Source organism: Melanerpes formicivorus, unplaced genomic scaffold, assembly GCF_026170545.1.
Source record: "Melanerpes formicivorus ecotype bairdi unplaced genomic scaffold, bMelFor1.0.p_v2 SCAF_74, whole genome shotgun sequence".
Classification (NCBI taxonomy): domain Eukaryota; kingdom Metazoa; phylum Chordata; class Aves; order Piciformes; family Picidae; genus Melanerpes; species Melanerpes formicivorus.
The window spans coordinates 1,482,615-1,505,335 of record NW_027142426.1 but is presented as its reverse complement, the minus strand read 5'-3'; the positions used below and the strand labels follow the sequence as shown (position 1 = coordinate 1,505,335).

At 38.9% G+C, this 22,721-nt stretch overlaps 2 protein-coding genes across 2 annotated transcripts in view; both read left to right on the top strand.

Moving 5' to 3' along the window:
- The window catches only part of IL17RD (interleukin 17 receptor D), a 50,745-nt gene that overhangs the window by 6,475 nt on the left and 21,549 nt on the right, over positions 1-22,721 (top strand). The gene's annotated exons all lie outside the window — the stretch shown is intronic.
- Positions 1-22,721, top strand: part of HESX1 (HESX homeobox 1) — a 48,093-nt gene that overhangs the window by 24,651 nt on the left and 721 nt on the right. The window lies entirely within an intron of this gene.

Sequence of the window (22,721 nt, the reverse complement as noted above, 5' to 3'; positions counted from 1 at the left end):
CTGTCAGCCCGTGGCTTGGACAGGAGCACACTGCGATGGGTTAGGAACTGGCTGGAGGGCCGAGCCCAGAGAGTGGTGGTGAATGGTGCCACATCCAGCTGGCGGCCAGTCACTAGTGGTGTGCCCCAGGGATCAGTGCTGGGCCCCATGCTCTTTAACATCTTTATTGATGATCTGGATGAGGGCATTGAGTCCATCATCAGTAAATTTGCTGACGACACCAAGCTGGGGGCAGGAGTTGATCTGCTGGAGGGTAGAGAGGCTCTGCAGAGAGACCTCGACAGGCTGGACAGATGGGCAGAGTCCAATGGCATGAGATTTAACACATCCAAGTGCCGGGTTCTGCACATTGGCTACAACAACCCCATGCAGAGCTACAGGCTGGGGTCAGAGTGGCTGGAGAGCAGCCAGGCAGAGAGGGACCTGGGGGTGCTGGTTGATGGTAGGCTGAAGATGAGCCTGCAGTGTGCCCAGGCAGCCAAGAGGGCCAGTGGCATCCTGGCCTGCATCAAGACCAGTGTGGCCAGCAGGAGCAGGGAGGTCATTCTGCCCCTGTACACTGCACTGGTTAGGCTTCACCTCGAGTCCTGTGTCCAGTTCTGGGCCCCTCAGTTTAGGAAGGAGGTTGACTTGCTGGAGCGAGTCCAGAGGAGGGCAATGAAGTTGGTAAGGGGTTTGGAACACAAGCCCTATGAGCAGAGGCTGAGGGAGCTGGGGTTGCTTAGCCTGGAGAGGAGGAGACTCAGGGGTGACCTTATTGCTCTCTACAGCTACCTGAAGGGAGGTTGTAGACAGGCAGAGGTTGGTCTCTTCTGCCAGGCAACCAGCACCAGAACAAGAGGACACAGTCTCAGGTTGCACCAGGGGAGGTTTAGGCTGGAGGTTAGGAGGAAGTTTTACACAGAGAGAGTGATTGCCCATTGGAATGGGCTGCCTGAGGAGGTGGTGGAGTCACCATCACTGGAGGTGTTCAGGAGGAGACTTGATGGGGTGCTTGGTGCCATGGTTTATTTGATTAGGTGGTGTTGGATGATAGGTTGGACATGATGATCTTGAAGGTCTCTTCTGGTCTGGTCTGGTCTAGTCTATTCTATTCTAAATCTTTCTTACTGAACTTTAGTGGCTCTCCTGTTTCTCTGGATCTACGTGTATCCAGTGTTCTGTCTTAGAAATAACGTTGCCCCTGAAACTCAGGTATCTATCAGTAAATCTTTCCCTAATCAATATACACATTCTTAATGCTATGTTTTCTGAAGTTCATAAATATTTTATAACTGCAGATTCTGAAATGGTTTTCATTTCAGTATTTCAGCAGCATTTCTGCTTACCTGCCTTGAAACCACTTTGAGCACAGCCATTCTTGGTTGGCCATGTGTGTAGATAAGGGTCTGAGTTTTGGTTTTGAAAACTTTTGGAGTAACTGACTTAACAGTGAAGATGAATCTGATTTCACTGTGTCAATGCTTGAGTTTTTGCTAAGTCTTCTAATAACAGCTTTCAATGAGTCTCTGCTTGCCAGGCTTTCTGTCGTACAAATTGCTTTGTTTACAACCAGCAACACTCAGAAGTTAAACAGATACCTGATAGGATAGAATAGACCAGGTTGGAAGAGACCTTCAAGATCATCGTGTCCAACCTATCATCCAACACCACCTAATCAACTAAAGCATGGCACCAAGCACCCCATCAAGTGATGTGTCAGCTCTTCTGTTCATGGGGCATTTTCTATTGTGTGCTCTCAGTCAAATGCCCCTAGAAGAAACTGTCTAACTGTAGTTTTGTGACTGAAGAATGGAAGTAGGCCTCTGAATAATTTGTAGTGTGCAGAATGTGATTCTGAGGAAGCAAACTTCCTGTGATTTAACAGTACTTCAGAGAAACTTTTAGTGCTCTTTCTCATCCAGTAGAAAGAGCACTAAAAAATGAAATGTTTATGTCAAGGCAAGTCAGAGCAGCTGCCAGTCCAGCCGTAACTGTCAGTCATACCTGTGCAAAATACCTGCCCAAAATACAGTCTTTAGTCTTCCAAACATCGCAGAGCTGGAGGCTGAAGAGATGGAATGAGCACCAGAGAAGACCATCACGGTAAAAACAGAACAAGATGAGGCAAAGCTGATGGTTCTGGAATAAGTTTTAGTCCTCTGGACAGTTCAACTACAGCATGTTCAAGTAACAAATTTCAGGTCTTAAAAAAACCCTACCAAACAAAATCCAACAACAGATCTAAACAAGCCCACCCACCACCACCAACAAAACAACCAATAAAAACACAAAAGAGAATACCAAACAAACTTCAAGAGCTCACTGAGGAAGCTTCACAGAAGCATATTCCAGACAGACAAGGGAAGCTGCAGCTTAGCAAGGGGGTTTTTATGGTAAGAACAACTTATAAAAATATAATACAAGCAATAATACATGAGCCCGCATGTACAGATCACGTAATTTTTCTAGTCCTCATGTCACCTCTTGCCACTGTGTGGAGATATTCCAAGAATGTGAGGAAAATTAAATGTCCAGGTAGGGATTGGTTGTCTCAGAGTTTGACCTGATTATTAAAAATAAGTTAAGCTTGGATTAGAGGTTTAGCAACCATCAGCACATGTTTTGGGAGGTATTTTATTCTTTGGATTTCTGTCTCACTTGAAAGCTGTTACAGTGTTATATCACTGTTGGCTTTGAAGAATTGTTTCATACATCCTGTTTAATTACTCCTTGTGTTGATAATGGTGCAAGAATCCAATGAGTATGCCAGAACACTGCCTCTTGGTACTCTCTTCTTGGTGAATCATTCAGGTAGCAAGGGAATACTGGAAGGAAGCGAATTCTGTGACGAGGAAGTGTTTGCATCCTCGTTTGGTATCCTGTCCATTCTTCCACGTGTTTTCCTTGTCTCTTGACCACAGAGGAGGATTTTTCACACATTTGAAAATCAAAATGCCCTGTTAGATTCTAGTAATGGACTCCTACTACGTGATTCTTTCTGTACTTTTAAAGCTCCGTCTGTTCCTTCCTATGCTCTTCAGGCAGTAGGTGATGAATGTCTTCAAACAGGTAGTTGAATTATGTCTGTTTGCTTAGGAAACTACTTGTGCACTCCTGCTGGAGTGGTACATTGGACTCTTCAGTTCCACTTCAGCCTGAGTTAAACAATCCAGTACTCACCATAGATGAGTTCCTTAATCTGTAATGAGCAGGTTAAAATTAAGTATGAAATCCTTTTCTTAGTATGTTATCATTACTGGGGCTGGAATCATTGCTAGCAAAACCTTTTTAATAGGCTTATGTGGAGAAGAAATAAGGAGTACAACAAGATTAATTATCAGCCTCCAGATGTGCACAATGCAGAACATACAGGTTAGGGATTGCTTTGTTTGAGATGACCAGAGAATCCCTGCTTTTTCATTTCAGTGGTAGGACATTGTACCTCTGAATAGAAAGGCCTTTTGGGAGTGGACTAGGCACTTCCAGGGGCAGGTAGAAAGAAAACACCAGATAGCTTACCTACTGCATGTTGATGCACTTTGATGTGCAAAAAGCTCAACATGAGCTCTCAGTGTGCACTTGCAGCCCGCAAAGCCAATCAGATCCTGGGCTGCATCAGGAGAAGTGTGGCTAGCAGGTCGAGGGAGGTGATCCTCCCCCTCTACTCAGCCCTGGTGAGACCCCACCTGGAGTACTGTGTCCAGTTCTGGAGCCCCTATTACAAGAGGGATGTGGAGGTGCTGGAACGTGTCCAGAGAAGGGCCACGAGGATGATCAGAGGGCTGGAGCACCTCTCCTATGAGGACAGACTGAAGGAGTTGGGGCTGTTCAGTCTGCAGAAGAGAAGGCTCCGAGGTGACCTAATTGTCGCCTTCCAGTATCTGAAGGGGGCCTACAGGAAGGCAGGGGAAGGACTTCTCAGGATATCAGGTAGTGATAGGACTAGGGGGAATGGAATGAAGCTGGAGGTGGGGAGATTCAGGCTGGATGTGAGGAGGAGGTTCTTCACCATGAGAGTGGTGAAACCCTGGAATGGGTTGTCCAGGGAGGTGGTCGAGGCCCCATCCCTGGGGGTGTTTAAGAGCAGGCTGGATGAGGCTCTGTCCAGCCTGATCTAGTGTGGGGTGTCCCTGCCCATGGCAGGGGGGTTGGAACTAGATGATCCTTGTGGTCCCTTCCAACCCTGAATGAAACTATGAAACTATGAAACTATGTTTCACTTCAAGCCAAATGAGCAACATTTTCAGTAAAGTGTCAGTAGTATGTAAATGGCTTTTGAACATACGGAATATATATCCTAGGAACCTGTTAGATGCATGTTACGATCTTGCTTCGTGTTGCTCTTGTTTAAAGCTGTAGGTGCATGAGTACCCTTTATTTTTCTTACTTTTTTCAATTTGGTCCTTTGCTCTTATTCAGCAAGGCATTATATCTGTATTTGGGGCACATCATTCGTGCTGCATATTCTGATGTACCCCAATAAATGTGAGAGGCAGCTTTGTCCTAGGAGATTTCATGCTAGATCAGGTATCATATCTCTTCTCGCAGGCCTGGAAGCAGAAACTGAAATTTATGATCTGGTTAATTCAACTGAATTAGAGTTGTGTGTCCATGACTGATCTGAATCAAATTTGTACCACTTGGTGATCTGACATGATTACCTTGGTGTTGACAGATGTACCTTCTGCTTGGCAGCATGGAGTCTGCAAGCCAGCAGTCTTTGAGTCAGTACCTGGCCTTTTCCTTTGCAAATGCTGTAAGGAGCATAATGTGTCACAGTAATGCTGAGCTCATTGTGGTGTCTTCAAAGGAAGTGCTGTTGAAATGTGTTCTTCTGTTTTCTGTAACCTTTTTATTCTGATGATCTAACATTGAAAGTACAAACTCCTTCTTTGCTGGAACTCTGGGTTGGCAGAAACTATAAGGTACAAATGAGCATGCAGAGTTCAAAGGGCTCTACCTACATGTGTCTATCAGATCATAATTTGTGATGAATGGTGAGTATTACCCTATCAACTTGACAACATCAATTTAAGTCTTGAGAATGCTACATGGAGGAGATGCTAGGCCTGCAGTTTGCTTGGTACCGCACATCTTGTGCTTAAAGGCTTCCAAATAATTGCTTTCTATTGATCTATCTACATGATTCTTTTATGTCAGAAAATCTTATGTAATAACCATTTCTGTGGCAGTGTGGCAATGCTGAATTTCTCTCGTGGTTGGTGGGCAGACTAGGATTTTAATTTCTGACCTTCCCAATGTTCTTCACTCTTATATCAGTGGGAGGGACTAGATATTTCTGATCTTACTTCTGACCACATTCAAATCCAACCAAGCAATCAGTGACTTCTCTGACTTTTTTTGTATACGGCTGTGGGAAAATTCCTGGTTGGCTGGCTATGAATTAATGAAAATCCGTAGAATGCTTCACTAATGATAGCTCCTGTGGCTTTAAAAATGCTGTTCCCTTTTTTAATTTGAGGAAGGTCACAGAGGTTTACAGAAACTAAGAAAAGAAAACTCAACATCTGGTTGTGCTCTGTTGATGACTGCTTTTGTGTGAAGAAAAGTTATGGCGTGTCCTCTGCATCAAACACATTCAAGGTGATCCTTTCTAAGGACTCTTTGCAAGAATGCTTTTCACTCAAACTGTGTTTTCTAATTAATTTTGCTTTGTATTTTCAAATGGAGGATCTTAGTCCTCCATGGGAATTCCAGACTCCTAATGCTGCCACTTAAAATACACCCTGCCTTTATAAAATCAACTTATTTTCTTGAGTTTTGTATTTGTATGTAAAAAGAAAATTAAAACATTCTTTGTTTCTACAACCTTTAAAGTTGTAGAACTCCAAGGTGAAACCAGGCTGGTTTGTTAGATTCCAAGATTCATGAAAGGAGATTTGCATGTCCATAGTTGAGTTTCATCTATTTACAGAAAAAGTTCCAAAGAATAATCTGGTTTGCAAGGCTTCCCTTTTTATTATTTTCATTTTATGAGTTAAAAATAATACATTGGTTTTTTTTTTTTTAAATAATGTGGGTTAAAAATGTGTCTGAATTTAATTTAGCTAATGGGAAGGCACAGTGCGAGAATACTTAGGTCCAAACAGTAAACCTGAATTGTTAAAACTAGAAGCTATCAGCTGCTCAGTTAAACATATGTATTTCAGGTGAGACTGGCCTGGAATCAGAAAGCATAAAAGCATTACAGCTTTAGAGGCTTTTAATAGTCACATTATCCTTTTATTTCATACAGTGATTTAAGCAAATGATATGCAGGCCTCTGTCATCTGCTTGTGGAAGCAAGACCCCAGTCTCTTTTCCTTTTAGACATAGAATACTAAAGGGTTTGTTTAGTGGATTTGTTTTTGTTGTTTCTTGGGGTTTTTATTTTAAGAGTTGAAGTTTTACCTTTTAAACTAAGTGACAAAACTTCTGACTTATGTTTTGATGGGATTTTGTCTTTTATGGCTAATGTGGCTTAATTAGCTAGCACTGAGCATCTGTGACTGGCTTCAGTGCAAAAGCTGGGTGCTTTGCCCTCTTGACAAACACGCTTAGCTGGCTGCTACTTTGTGAGTATGGGAACAGTACTGCCCGCTAGACTAGGAGATGAGTTCAGAGTGTGCTGGAGCATCCTACATGGAGAGTTTCTCAGCACAGGGCAGTGCTGCAGAGAGCAGGACTAACTCAGAGCCAATGAGCCGAGTACCAGAAGCAGGACAGCTGTCTTAGTGGGGAATCATACTGGTGTTCATGGCTGACTTAAAGCAGAGCTGTTTTCTGGCTTGGTGATTTCTGCTGCTTAGGCACTAAGCACTAAGGCTTAAGCTTTAGTATCAGAAGCAGGACAGCTGTCTTAGTGGGGAATCATACTGGTATTCATGGCTGACTTAAAGCAGAACCGTTTGCTGGTTTGGCGATTTCTGATGCTTAGGCACTAAGGCTTAAGCTTTAGCGTTGCATAGGTGTGTCCTGGGACACACTTACGTATTGTCAGGTAGTGCACTGTAAGTTACATCTTAGTTTGTCACACAGTAATAACACTCTTTACAAATAGGATATCTGTCCCTGAGGGATAGATAGCTTTTCTCTAAATATACCAGAATAACTTTCAGTACAGCTGCCCAGACAGTGAAGAATTCCATCCCTTTTCCCTGTCTGAGCTATTCAGGTGCCAGTCTGTAACTTGTGTCAAAGCCCTTGTAAGCCTGTGTGCACTGCTTCATTCTCCTCTGTTTCTGCAGGGGTCAGTGCATCTCCCTGTCTGGGCTTGTCCCTGATTATAGGCAGTAGTAAGTAAATGAGGATGGAAGGAGGTTGGAACTACTAACTTGTGCAATTTACTTTATGCACAAAGACTGCTCTGCCTGGATGAGCTTTAAATACAGTGCAGGAGGGGATTGTTGATGAATCACAGACCTTTTTAGCAAAGTTTTCCAGCTTGTGTTGGGCTTCCCCTCAAAGTCTTAGAGATAAGGGATATAAATAGGTCATTTAGACTTCACCCTATAAGGCTGAGCAGATCCTTAGAAGCTCGGAGTGCGATTCTGACCAAACTCCTGTTAACTTTCTGTGGGATTTGCTCTCTTCTGTGGCTCAAGGTGTAGTTTTATACATTTTATATTGACTTAGCAGTGAAGCTCATTAGTGAAATCTCCACTCCCAATTGTTTTCTCCCACTATGGTGTTGCTGTTTGCCCATCCCTCTCACCACCTATTTTGATGCACCTGTTTGCGAGTTGCATTGTAAATCTCATCATTAAAACAGTTTGAACTGAAAGTGTCCTTTCCCCACAACTGGAACTGTTTCAATGACATGGATAAAACAAGCTCCCTATGCAGTTAGGTTAAGTATATGTTCAGATGTGGTGAGCTCCAGCATGAAGGAAGAGTCAAAGACTGGACAGGGGAGCCAGGAAGTCCCTAAGCTAATTTTGTGATTAAGTCAATGTTCCATGTAACTGTTCTGATACTTTTAAAATTCCCACTGTCAGTGTGTGTTAATCTAGATATCTTTACAGAAGTATCTCATCAAAAGGTTTGACAGTAGTATGCAAAGCACGCATGACACTTTAAATGATAAAAAATGCTCACACCACAAATCTTGTAAACAGTGAGTTTTTCACAAGCAAGGAGATGATGATGTTTCAGAAATCACTTCAGCGTCTGTTGAAATGCAGCCAGCTCTGTGGTGGGATACAGAGTGCGCTGTAAAGCTATACAACCCTTCCTGCCAGGAAATGAAGAGCAGTGTATTCATTTGTAACCTGTGGGGGAGACTTCACTACACAGCCTATAGTATGTGGATGGAATTTGGGCAAGTAACCACTACAATTACAGAATCACCCACTAGGCCTCACATAATTCTGTTTCTTACCTTGCTCAGAAGACAGCACCTCCTATTAGTACAGTGTCTATGAACAAATTTGTGTAGTTAGGAAGTACACTTAAGGCTTATTCCCTGTTATAAAGACATTTGATTTTATTTCCCACATTAGAATTTTATCTGAGGCCTCCTGATGCTGCTTCACAAGGCACGTATTAAGATCCCCAGGAGAAGAAAGGGCCAGATGTATAGAGTGAGCTTTTGTTATAAAAGAATACATAATGTTTTGTTCTTTCTGTTGTATAATATATTTAGCTAAGATGCTTTTCACAGTATCAGTAACATGATTTATCCCCAAATAGTTACAGCTTTGCTTGATTGTTTACATTTTTCAGCAAAGTGTGTTGGTTGTGTGTAATAATCATCTCTACCTTAGTTTACCTTCTGACAGGAGCAGTAGGTTAACTACACCACAAAAAAAAGGTTAGATTAGGAATCAAAGAGACAAAACAAACACCTAACTCAGCCTGACTCATAACAGGTGAAAAGTTATTATTTGGTGCTTCTTAAGAACATCAATGGAAACAAAACCTTTATCTTTTATTCATTAGTTAGGAATAATGCAGGTTGAGATAGCTTAGGTTTCTCCATTTAGTTGCACTTGTAAGAATAATTCACTAATCATGCCATTCACTTTTGGGGTTCCCTTTCAATAAGGACCACTGGCCGTGAAATGTCATGCAGAGGTTTGAAAATGGGACATTCAACTCACTACAGAATGAGATGCAAGGACAGAATTTTCTTTTCATTACATTCTGGCAGCAAATGTAGGAGTCAAAGCCTCAGAGTAAGTGATAGAAAAATGGTTGGTATTACCTAACAAAGCTGACAGATATGGGTGACTGTTGTTCAGTATAGCCACATTACATTTGGTACATATATTTTAGATTCTGGGTTTATATATATATATATATTCCATTCAATTACAGAAGTTAACAATATGTAAGCAGCAGTTTATTTGCATGCTTGTATGTGGAAAGTTGATTTGTAGTTGCAGGTATGATTTCCTCCCTCTCCCCACTCAGCATGGTTAGGTTGTGTTGCAGCAGAGGAAATAATTGTTTCCATGTTTGTACTTTACAATCACATCCTAGTAGCATTCCTGTAGTAAACTATCATTCTCATTGGAATTGCTGGTTTTGGATTTACTTCTCAATTCACTCTTAAGAATGCAATTCTATGTATTGAGTTGAAGGTTTAAACTGAGAAGGATTTATATTGTGTATCATATGTAGCTTCCTGTTTGGGGTCTTAGGATGTGATGTTTATATATTCAGTTTAACTGTGATAAAATGAAGGCAGGTAAAAGTTTGAGAAAGATTACAGGTTCTACTTAACTTTTTAATCTGTGTATTTAAGTGCTGAAGGTCTTAGAATTTATGTTGCAGTTCTGTCTCCTCAGATAAGATGCCTGCGAGAAGTAAACTTTTTCACGGTATTGACTTTCTGGAGAGAGATTTTTTTGATAGAAGTGATTGTTTCCTACAGAAAAAGATCCTTTATTAGTGTGATTGTCTCTTAAAAAAAAGAAGAGGTTAAAGTATGATTGTGAATGCTTTTTCAGGTATATTTAAATTTGGAAGAATTTTTGTCATAACACGATCAAAGCCGCATAACCTGCGGCTCTGTTTTTGTTACACATGCTTATGGTCTGTGGATAACATTACATTTTTTCAGCATGAAACTGAACACTTCAAATCCCTAAAGCAGTCTCAAATTTATGGTTAATAAAAGAATTTATTGTACGGGATGTCATCTGTTATATCACTCTAGGAACAGAAACTGGCAGTGAATGGACAGGAAATACTTCCATTTCAAATCACTTCAATCTTATGATCTAGGGTGAAAGTGTCTGATTTCAGGAAAAATCACTGTGAATATCCATGTAATACAAATATTTTATTTAAGAGTATATAATCTTTTTTTCCAATACTTGTTTATGCTTTATAGTATTTCATGTAAAGATGCTACTTATTAGTGTCTCATACTGTCTGTATTTTAGTACTGATCCCTTAACCTTTTCATTGCAGAAGGAATAGTAATATATTTCAGATAAATATCTCTACATGGCAAGTGAACAGCAATTGGGTGATTCACTGTACAGTGGCCAAACTGTTTCAAAAGTCTCAGACCTTTGTAATTGCTTGGTTTTCAAGAGTGTGAACTCCTATGTGATGATTAGGTTAACCTATCATAATGGATTTATATCAAAGCTCTCTCCTTTTCCAATGTATTCTGAAGTGTGAGATGCATGGTTTGTAACTTTATTAATGGAAACTTCAAGCAGTCAGATTAGAGTTTCTCTGTATTCTTCATGTGTTAAGTGGTATTTGAACAGCTCTACACTTGAAAGTATTTAAAGCATTTTAAATAGCTGCATTTTAAATGGGTATATTTTTCTAGGAGACCCAGGAAAACCTGTGAACACTAAATCTGATACTTTTCATTTGAGTCCTTTGTTTCAGCTAATTCATTATATTTTATGCTTTGTCTAGTGTAGAGGTGGAAGGGAAAAGGAATTCATGGCCATGTTCAAAAGGAAACCATAAAAGCCTTGTATGATTGCTTTCCTTCTGGGAGTGTGTGTAATTTGAAGTGACATGGGTGTGTTTGTAAATAATAAATAAATTCTGGTTTTGTTTGTTATTTTACAGAACATGGGTAAGGAGTGAATATAGAGTGTCTGATGCCTTGAGGATCTGGGCTGAAGTAATGAAGGTGATCAGATTAGGCAGAAATTAAATGGGGGTCTGTATTTTTGGTTTCTGCCCAATAACTGTAAAATTATTCCACAAAACTAACCTTACTTCTAAACCCAGATAAAGGGTAATATATTCTGTCACTAAAATCATAGCAGATTATTATATATTATCTAACTTGACACCATGTTTCTTGTAGATTTTTAGTTCAGTGACTTGAACATCACTTTATGGAATGCTCAGTTTATTGTCACTGTAAATGTGAGCTTAAGTGGTTTGCATACTAACTTTGTGAGGGCTTTTTTTCTCTAAGCATCAGTAGTTTAGGTTTCAAGTTGTTGAATTGTATCAGCAATTACCCTGACTATTCTATTATGATAACTTAACCTTGTACATTATTACTAACCAAAACAACTCAAGCAAATGCTCCACCAATTATAATAGAGAGAACTGTGCATCTATTTTCTAAGATCAAGCCTTGGCTTCTGTATGTCTGCATATTAAATAAGTTATTTAGGTGTATGGGACTTTTTTCTGGTTTGTTTTCCCACAAAGCCTTAATAGGGTTAAGATTTAGTACTCTAACTTGGGCAGTTGGGAGAAGTTCTGTTATCTGAGTTGTAGACAAAGCCCCATAATTATGTATCACAGTATCACTAAGGTTGGAAGAGACCTCAAAGATCGAGTCCAACCTGTCACCACAGACCTCATGACTAGACCATGGCACCAAGTGCCACGTCAAATCCCCTCTTGAATGTAATACAAAGCATTCCCCTTTTAAATACAGAAAAAAAATATAAATGATGGATTTGTTGTAAAACTTGTTAAGTTACCATGACTCTCACCAAAGGACATGAACTGAAATCTGCATCTCATTATGACAGGAGCATGGTATCTATATGCACACACTATAAATGGATACTTAGTTATCTGAAATTAGTGGAGGATAGTAAACTGTTATCCCATTTTGTAGATAAGAGGCTAAGACAAAAATTGAAATTACTGAATTACTTCCTCAAAGTTGTCAGTATAGGGTATGGATAAAGGAGGAAATGAACTTATTTCCCTGAGTCTCTGAGCAGGGAGAAATCATAATAATTCTTCTGGGCAATATTTTGTGTAAATGGTGCTTGTGTGTTGGTTGGTTGGTTGGTTTTTAATAGTTAGTGCTTCATGTCCAAGACTTTTCACAGAGAATTATGTGAGAAAGAAACTGAGATTGAGAATCTTTCTTTAATCTTAAGGCTTTGTGATTGTCACCGTCCTCTCTATGTGTATGTACAATACCACAGGGACATGCTGGTCTGTGACTAGACATTATAAAGTATGCCATGGTGGCAATCATTTACAACCTCTTGCATTCTGGCGCCTACCCTGGCTTCACCTCTTGGGCATTATTACAGTAGAAATGCTATATAAGACAAGATGTGAGGAGGAGGTGCTTCACCATGAGAGTGGTGAAGCCCTGGAATGAGTTGTCCAGGGAGGTAGTTGAGGCCCCGTCCCTGGAGGTGTTTAAGCCCAGGCTGGATGAGGCTCTGGGCAGCCTGATCTAGTGTGGGGTGTCCCTGCCCATGGCAGGGGGGTTGGAACTAGATGATCCTTGTGGTCCCTTCCAACCCTGACTGATACTATGATACTATACTAAGTTTGCTGTTTTTTAAGTTGGTTGGTTGGTTGTTTTTTTCCTGATGAACAGCTTACATGTTTGATACAGTGTCCTAACATTAATTTCTGTTTATTTCTGGCAATTTTAGAGAGACAGGTGACATGACAGTTTAGGATGCCCTCTCTTCAGATTCCTTCCTCTTGTGGTGACTTAGTGTGCTATGAGTCTGGACATTACTGGTGCAGCTTGTGTGGAAACCAGAGGAAATTCTTTAGAGAAGCACAGCAATGGCATTTTTCCTGAGGCTAAACACACTTCGGACCATTCCTGCATCTTGTCAGAGTAGGCCATGAGAGAGTAAACCCGTATGCCAAGCCTTCATTTGTACATCAGGCATTTGTTTTTAGAGTTTCTGTTATTTGCCCCAAGGTGTGGTTTCCTATTACTGTATGCTAGTGAGTTTGGAAATATATAATTTAAAACAAAGATGCTTTGACTAAAAAAAAGACATTCTAGGAGCCTGGTAATAGCAATTCTTCATTGAAAAGATTTAGAATGAAAATACTGCAGAAAATGGCACCAGTGAATTAATTTAAAGCTCAAGCTAATTGGGATGGCAAGTTGTGTCAGTGTTTAGCAGGTACCATGTTTATTGACAAGTAGTGCATTAATTAGGATGAAAAAGGCAGTTATGAACTAGCCATCTACTGTACAGCTAGAAGGAGCAATCTTTGCTTTGGCATCCTTTCAAAAGCCCTTAATGTGAAATACATAGGAAAATTGCATCTCTTAAACTGTTTTACTTGTTCAAGTGTATTATAAAGTGTGATATCCATAGGATGTGACTTTTATTAGTGGAAACTGAATGGAGTCAGATTGGAGTTTCAATACCATTTCAAACATTAAATCTATTAAAAAAGAAAAAAAAGAAGTGTATTTAGGTTTCCTTTTTCAGTAGTTAAAAACCTCATGACACATGATAGCACATAATGCCTAAAGAGTTTGCCAGTACAGATGTACATAAAACACATACATTTCTTTGCTATATCTTTTAAATTTTCTTTTTCTCCCTCCCCAACAGTAATACTTAGCAATACTTCATGCTTTTCAAATCCAAGTACCAAAGAGAGGTGGGCACGCAGGAATATTTGAATGTCTTCTGTCTTCTCTTCATCCTTTTTTTAATAGTGAAAAAACTCAATCTTGATGGCAGAAACTACTCTGTGTAACGTGAGATGGTTCAATAGCACAGTTAGGGACAAAACAGATGGATTTGCAGAGGTAAAGATTAAAATGTGAGGAGAATAAAGTCAGCCGTGATGACCAGGTGAATTCTGAGGTAAACTTTCTTCAAGGCTGGCAGTTATCAGAAACATTCTCAATAATATATCCTCAGAAAACTATATTTTGGACAGTTTTATTGTGTTGTGTTTAAATTCTTGGAGATAATTACCATTTGGTGGAGCTTAAGTAGCTGTAAGTGGGGAAGCTCCAGTTTGCTTGCAGAGAGATGCTGGTATAGTTGGAATATTTGACTTATTTTTCTTCCAAGTATCCTTCAGGTGGACCAAAAGTGTTTGTGCAGCTTTGTGTATATGGATTTCTGACACATTCCAAATGGAGGCTTTTTGGCTGCAGATTTGATGGCTGTGCTCCACAGAGGGTAACCAGAAGTGTATAGATTCCCTGGCAGCTGAAGCTTTCAATCTTCAGCCATCAAATGTATCTGAAGTTCAACCATGTGGATCATCAGTACATAGTAAGCAGTGGAACTAATCCTCATTGCTGGTTCTATTACTACTTAAGCTATGGGAGTAATTTTCATCCTCTCTGTGGAACAGGACTAGATGGAGGCTCTAACAGGCATCTATTTGTTAAAAGCACCAAGTTCAGCAGTAAGAATCTCTGCATGCTTGTGTTGGGGAGGTGGGAGTCACAACGCATAGCAGTGAGAGAACCAAAGCCCGTACCTTTAACACGGTTAGAAGGAAAGGCAGCATAACAGAGACTTGTTTCTAGCTCTGCAGGAAGCCAGCTTATACAGCTTGTCCATTAACTTTGTGAAAGGAAGAAAGGGAGGAATAGTTGATTGCTTCCTAGGAGCAGATAAATAGGGAAAGGCAATTAATTTTATTAGCGTAGTTGACGTATAAGAACTTTTACTTCTAGCCAAAAAGTATTGTTAGTCATTGTGTTCGACATAGTGGTCCCCTCATTTTCAGGGGTTTGGGTTTTCTCCCCATCCACGTTAAAAAAGTCTGATACAGTCATTAAGACAGTCTGCTTCTCACTTTTGATGGGGAGGGTTGTATAACATGGCTGTATATGGAATAAATGTGGTGCTTCTTGGTGTGTTATGTCCCTCAAGACATTGAACTCAATGCAGAAGGTAAATTTGTGTTGCTACTGAGTAGATGCCTATAGCATTTGAAGTCCTAGCTTCTTCTCTTCAAGGCAATTTTAAGTTATGTAGCTCACAAGGATGATACCTTTGGAAATAGATCAGTGTGTCATTTTAAAGACAGTTTGTTCTTCATCTCCTGCAAAACCAAGATTTGTGTGAGAAATAAAAAATACTGCTGGGGGAGTGCTGAAAGTTTGTTTGAATCTGGAACATGAGAATTTGGCAAGCAAATAATTGATTGTTCTTGGAATTGAACCATACTGCTTATGAATTCTCAGTTTTCGAATCTTATGGATGAGTACAGTTGTGTGTTTCTACATCCCCAAGAACAGGTTTTTATGTCCAAAATAATTGCATTACTTCAAAGGGAGGGATTAAGATGGAACAATCCCAAATCCTATCTACTTTAAAAGTTTTATGAGTTCTGTGGCACTCTAATCAGTAAAGTGGAGACCAAAACTTAGGTCTATTTATATTAGTCCAACAAAACCAATTTGCATTTGTTTTCTTTACAGTCATGAGCTCCTGTGGGGAAAAAAGTAAGTGTGCATATGTGTTTGTGTGTGTAGCTATGTATAATACTTTCCCTAATACTTCCCCTAGTTGTGCCTGTATGTTTCATTCATGGAAGTAAAAATTAAAATGAAGTTTTAAAGAATATATCTCTCATATTTTACAGCCGTAAAGCTTTTAAAGAATTTCAGTGACTTTCAAATAACACAGGAGAAGAAGCAGGACTGAGGGAAGACATTATGTGAATAGGCACAAAATACATGTGCTATGTCAAATTTTTCACATTCCAGCCTGTATGTGATGTTCTGCTTTAAAGATTTTCTTGCAAGCAGCTGTTCTTAACGTTTTCAGAAGTTAGAAGTTGGATAAACGTATCCTGTGGTGCAAATGGAGCATCTGCTGTCTGCCTACTCTGACTTTGCTTGCAGTGATTATCACCAACAATGCAGTAGATTTCAGATTAGAATTTTTTAGCTAGAATTGTTATGAATAAAGCAGTTAACCCACTTTCCCTCAGAGTTGTTAGGGATTTTGTGTATGCACTTTGACATTAGATTTGAAAAGCAAAGAGACAAACAGCCCCACTCTGAAATAGTCATAATTGTGATTTGGGTTCTGGCTGAGACTTAAAACTGAACCTGCAAAGTCAATCTTAGTTGCTTTTACAGATTTTCTATTTATTTGGATGGAACCTGGGATCAAACAAAGAGCTGGTGTTAGGAATTTTCAGTTTGAAAGGTAGGAATCTGGCAGCAGAATGTGAGCCATTTATGATTCTGGAAATAAATTCCTTCAGTTACTCTCCATGTGCTATTGCATATACTCAGATTTAAAGGGAAATAATTTCTTTTTGGATTTGGCTATCTGCAAAATACCAAGGTTTGCTGCTTCTCCTAAATCAATATGTGCATAAAATATTGACAAATAATGCTTGTAGCTCTGAGGCATCGTTTTTCTTTGCTTTGTTTTTTTTCCCAGGTGATCTCTCCTCTGAAAGCCACATAATTTCTTAATATGATAAGCAAAAGAAATGGATGACCACATCCATGTAGTAGATCCGTATGAATGTAAATAATATGTATCAATTTCTCTCATACATCAGTCACCATGTAAAATTTTTCGTGATTGTCTTCTAACTCCCTTTGAATGCCTTTGGGAGACAAAGACTCTGCCTCCCGGCCTGTGGCTCTGCATGTTTGCACATTAGGTGGACAGTCAAATGAATGGAAATACATTGTTTAGCTGTTTCCTAGACAGGTTAGATTGGAAGTGTTTGGACATAAGCTAAAATTCATTGCTTATGCAGTTGTTCTAAGTGTGGCAGGCCTTAGACAAGCTAAGACAAGTCTTAAGACAGGTTAATTGAGGTTGTGAATCATTTCCCACTATAATAAGAAATATATTCTGTAAGTAGAATAATTAGGTATCTTGTTAATTTTACAATATTGCTGTGTTTTATGTTAAGCAGTAATCATGGCTTCATTAATGTATCCTCCACTATTTCAGATGTAAGTTATTCTATCTGTTGTTTATAGTTCAATTCAGTGATTCTCAAGCTAATATGTGCTGGGTCTTTCTAAAAACAGCTTTATCATTTGCACTTCCCTTCCTTTCCAGTCACAGTCACCATTTGTGCACCTGTCTTGGCATTGCTTTTTCTCCCCCTCCCTTTCCCAAACACCTCATCTTTTCTCTCAGCTCTCCTGCCAGGGGTCATATCCCACAGTTAAGGGAATGACGATTTAACTGCAGACTTTTGGCTTTTGTCCAAATATCCTGAGACCAGCACATTTCAACAATGCCTGTGGGAAATGTGCCCTGTTGGAATACATTTCTTCTGTTGATTTTTCTGGGGACATTTTTTTGTTTGGTTTAGTTTTTGTTTTATTTTTAGAAAGCTTTCAGTTTAACAAACATTAGTCACACAACAAAGTTGGAAAAAATGAAGTGTGATGCAGCAAACTATAGAAAACCTCTTAGGCAAACTTCCAAATTGCTTGAGAGAAGGACGAGGTGGTACCCTTTTCCTGTGATCCTTTGCTCCATTGAATTCCTGGGCTGGACTCGGAGATTTAAGATTTTCACGGTAGGCAGCAAACAGTATAGATTAAACTCTGCTTCTATTGTTGTTAAACTGTGGCTTTAAGAACTGTCTGTTCCTTAAAGTAAACTAGTTGACATACATTCAGTGAACAGCTGCATGGAGCCATGTTGTGAACTGAAGAGTCAAGCTGTAAATACAGCTTCCTTACAATGTTTTTTTTACACATAGTCTGATAGAGGCAAGGAAAGGTAGCCTTCCACACTGCATTTTTTAAAGAGAAACTAAAAGAGCCGGGAATGAGGCATGTGAAAGGGCGTTTCTGCTGGGGGTGGGTTTTGTTTGGTTTGCTTTGTTTTTAGATAGGCTACGCTGCAATTAGTGACTTTCAATCAGCATGTTTCACCCCAAAAATCTGTGAAGACCCCCATGAAGCTAGCTGACATATAAGTGTGTAGGTTTAGGGCCCACCTTATCTTCTGACAGGATTTAAGTCAACAGCTGTTAAGTTCAATATCCTTTCATGATAGGAGGAACTTGAGTAAACCATATCTAGTTGAAATAGCAGAAGAACTTTTTCAGACAAAGTGTAATTACCAGTGTGGGAAGTCAGCCATAAAACCATGGATAATGTCTTGATTTTGTGGAAAATGAGATATTTAATGATCACAAAGTCAGGACATTTCTTGTACAAATGAAGTAGGAGTTCCTTATTTTGATTTAGGGGGAAAAAAAAAGTGCTACTCTTTACATAAAAATCTGGGTAATAAAATTTTCTTTTAAGTAGGTTTGTGGGGGTTGGTTTGTTTTGTTACTAATTTTGGTTTTGTGGTTTTTTTTGTTCTTTGCCCTGTATCTTGGTTATAACTCACAGCATCTGGGCCATCTCTACATTCCTGGGTTTGTATTTTTTTATTCATTAAAGAGTTTTGACTCTTGATTTAGCACCCTTTTTAAAAAAGGCTAGTATGGATGCTTCGTTCCCAGTCACTGGGTTTAAACTGGGGCAAAAAAATCTGGAAGATGGAGAAGGAACATGCTAAATGTGAATATACCTGACAATGATAAACAAAAGAAAGGCAGGCACAATTATACTTAGGTCAGCACATAGCTACTCCCTGGAAGGCTGAGTTGCACCGAGAAAGTCAAAACATTGTATATATTCACATGAATCTTCCAGTTCAGAGGGAGGGCCTAACTGATCTACCACTCAACATAACACTCTGTCTGAAAGGGACAGATGTGTACAAGCAGTGTGCCAAGACCTAGAGACTGACCACTGCATCTTCATCAGTAACATGGAAGAAAAATTTGGATCCTTGAACATGACAGGCTATTCTTGACAAGGATGTGTTAGGGAAGAACTAACCATCTGCCTAACTTCTCTAACAAGAGGATAATGAGGGGTTGGATTGAGCATGAAGTTCCTTCATGCTCAGAAATGGTTTTCTTTCTCCTGCAATGCATAGTTTATAATGAAGTAAAAACAGTGCTTTACCTTTCATATCTTAGGCCAAATTCAAGATGTGGTGCTCTGAGGGCACATTCAGCTCCTCTGTGGCTGAACTTGTGTGTAGTGGCTGTAAAGATGAGGCAGTGAAACAGTAAAAAACAATAGTGAATAAACCAAGATCTGTTAATTTCTTGTCAGTCATTAGGTTCTTCACATAAGAAGAAACACAAAACATGCCCGCTTATTAAAAGAAGTTTAAACAAGTTTTGAAGATTCTGGGTCCCTGTTTCAAATATGAAACAGGCACAAAGAAGCCTATTGCTGCTTGAATTCCCTTTTATTAAAACTTACTTCTCCAGTCTTACTAGAACTTTAAAAAAAAACAGTTAATTTCACATAATTTGTGCATACAAAACAGGAATATGTACATGTGTGTATAAAGGCAAATCGGAACAAAATGTGTGGTTGAAGTTGTCAGTGACACAAAGGATGTAATAACAGTACAAATCCACCTACCCAGGGTTTAGAATTCATTCTGCACACAAGTTACACAGCAAATAGTAGCATGTTACTTTGTTCTGTTCCATACGAAGCAATCCAAAATGCAGGCTTAGCAATAGTACAGATAATTAATCTTCCTACTGATTACTATAGAAATAGAAAATATATTAACTTGGCTGAAAGCATCAAGAAAGCTTTAAAATGAAAGAGCAGACATCAAATAGAAAGCTTTTAGTTTACTGAGCAATGAGTATGACAAACATTGATTATTCATCTTGATGGTAGAGTTTAAAAACAATTGTCCCGTCAGTTTGCCTCCTGGGAGCATGAAATTAGGACCATGTGTGCGTTGATTAACAACATAGGAAAGATGAATCGTGATTACTGTTTTGGTCTGGTGCACAAGGCTATGCTTGAGGGGTAGTGATTTCCTACCTCCTTTACCAGATCTCTGTAATTAGTGCTAGCATCTATCTCTGTTTCCTAGTATTGATGTTAAAAGTGCCTATTCATGCGCATTGCTTTTATTGAATGAGTGTTTGCCTAACAGATGTTGAATGTTGGAGCCTATCTCAATATTATTTGTAAAAATGGTTATTTATAGGACAGCTCTGCAATGACCAGTGCCCTCTTTGGCAGGAATTGTTAAATACAAAAAACTAGATGGTACTTCCAAATATGAAATGTTTTATGTTCTAGATTATAAAGAAGAAGGAAAAATTCAACAATAAAAATTAAGCAGATTTTTTTTTTTTTAATCTTTCCATTGTATTTAATTTATGCCTCAGAAGGCAGACATGAGTTAAATTTGACTTTTCTTGGAGGCACAATTTGTTCCTGTGGTTAAAATTTCATATAAGCTTCATTTCTGGAAATTAATCCTAACTTTGTTCATCTCTGACATAGTAATGGTTTGAAAGAGTTGTCATAGCTGCCTTTCATTAGTAATTTGTTACAATAAATGAAGCAAAGGTATTAGAAAAAAGAAACAAAAATATAGGCTATAAACAAAAGTGCATGTTAACTTCATGTAAGAGTCTTTGGCACTTATTCATACAGTGTTGAAAGATGAATATTTAAGGATAATTAAATGCCTGCATATGCCTTGAACATCCAAGTGAAGAACCTCCTGTTCTTCAGGAGATGATGTGTATTATTGTTGTTCAGAACTGCACTGATTTAAGGTATCGCAGGGTCCTAACTGTCCAAGTTGTTAACATGGGTTGAGGAACAGATTCAACATTCATCTCTGTGATTTCAGATATGTGATACATTAAATGAAATTCTTTGTGGCTTACTTGCTCAATATAGATGAAAGATTTGGATCTTAGTTTATTATGTTTTCACAGAATCACAGAATGTTATGGGCTGGAAGGGACCTCAAAAGATCATCTAGTCCAACCGCCCTGCCAGAGCAGGATCGCATATACCAGCTCACGCAGGAATGCGTCCAGGCGACTTTTTAATGTCTCCAGAGCTTAGAGCTTGCACTATGTGAGATGCCATGTTGTCATGGATAACACCCAGCCCACCCTCCTCTTTTTTTTGTTTTGTTTGTGACAAATAAGAGTATTTGTAATGTCATCTGTGAGCATTTCAACTTTGATTGTCTGTTAAAAGATCGGTGGTCTATAATTCTTCATGAAAATGTTTTGGCTGTTTTCTTTTCTCTGTCTTCTGTGTCTTCCACACTTCACACAGTGTGGAAGTGTGTGGACCAAAGGGATTTTATAGACAAGGCTGCAGGCCACGGAGACATGCTTTCTCATGAAGTTCAGAATAAATTAAAAGCTGCATGTAAATTCAACAAATGTTGATGGTTAATTAATTGAGAATGTAGAGCCCTAAGGCCATACCATCAGTATTGGTAGTTTCATGCAAGATGCTCTGAACAACTTGTCTTAGCTATAAGCAATTTAAATGGCACAATTCCTTTATGGCTTAAATACCTGGGAATGCTACCTGGAAGAATATATTTTTTAAACTTACAGCAGGAAGTACTTGGAGGATTAATATCAAAGTTTAACGTGACCAGATTGTCTGACTAGCTTGTATGTTTTTACTTACAACTCATATGACAATTACCCAGTTCAACTCTCTAAGCTGACCCTAATTCTCTCCCAAGTTACTGCAGCCTGTTTGCATCTTTTATACACTTGGGAGCAAAGTTTTACAACTAGTAAGTATCAAGTGCTGCTTAAGTTCAGCAGAGTTTGTTTTATGTTGTCTTCACTTTTTGCATGTACTTTGTTAATGACTGTGGTATTACTGATTTATACTTCTATTGCTATGTATTTTGTGATGTCATAATTTTAGTAGTAATGCAATTAAAGATGCAGTTAAAAGCCTTTCTATATTATGTATATTTTAAAAATATGGAACATAAAAGATCCTGTGTAAAGAATTCAAATCCTTGTGCTAATTTTATGTGGGCCTTCCTTGGTGAAATTTATGTCTTAAAGCTTCATCTGTAGGACATGAAGATGGGTAACAAGTAATTTGATGGTTTATCTGTCTTTATTTATAAATAAAAGACCTCAATAGTTATTTTTGGGTTTTTTTATTTGCATATTTTGTATCAAACACATTATGTCTTTGTTTTGCTGTAGTAAGTTAAATGAGACACAGTGAATGTTTACACCTGACTGTGACAACATATAATGACTATTGGGAGTCCTTTTATACTATTAAACTCTGTCCTTTACATTTCAGCTGTAAACTCAGATATAATTCCATGTAAATGGGTAGTGGGTTGGTTATGTTGGTAGTTGGCACAGATACATAAATTAGATATAAATGTGTAAAAAATATTTTAAAGAGGGGTAGATGTTGGCACATGTGTAGACACTGTACTCTGATACTGTCTCAGTAGTAAGAGTCCCTCCTATATAGAATTCAACCAGGCTGTAGGTTTTGTGTACTGGCTTATTGTACCTCGCCTTACGTTAAGCTTTGAGTTTTGGGTAGCTCTTGTGAGTACTGAATAGTATTAGGGCTATTAAAAAGGTGACTTATTATAGATGAATTCCAAGTGTGCTGAACATTAGGTGGGTTAGTTTGCCCAATTCACAAATAGATTTATGTAGAGTCCTTGAGGCACCTGTTAATGAGATGAGTAGTGTCTAGGAGG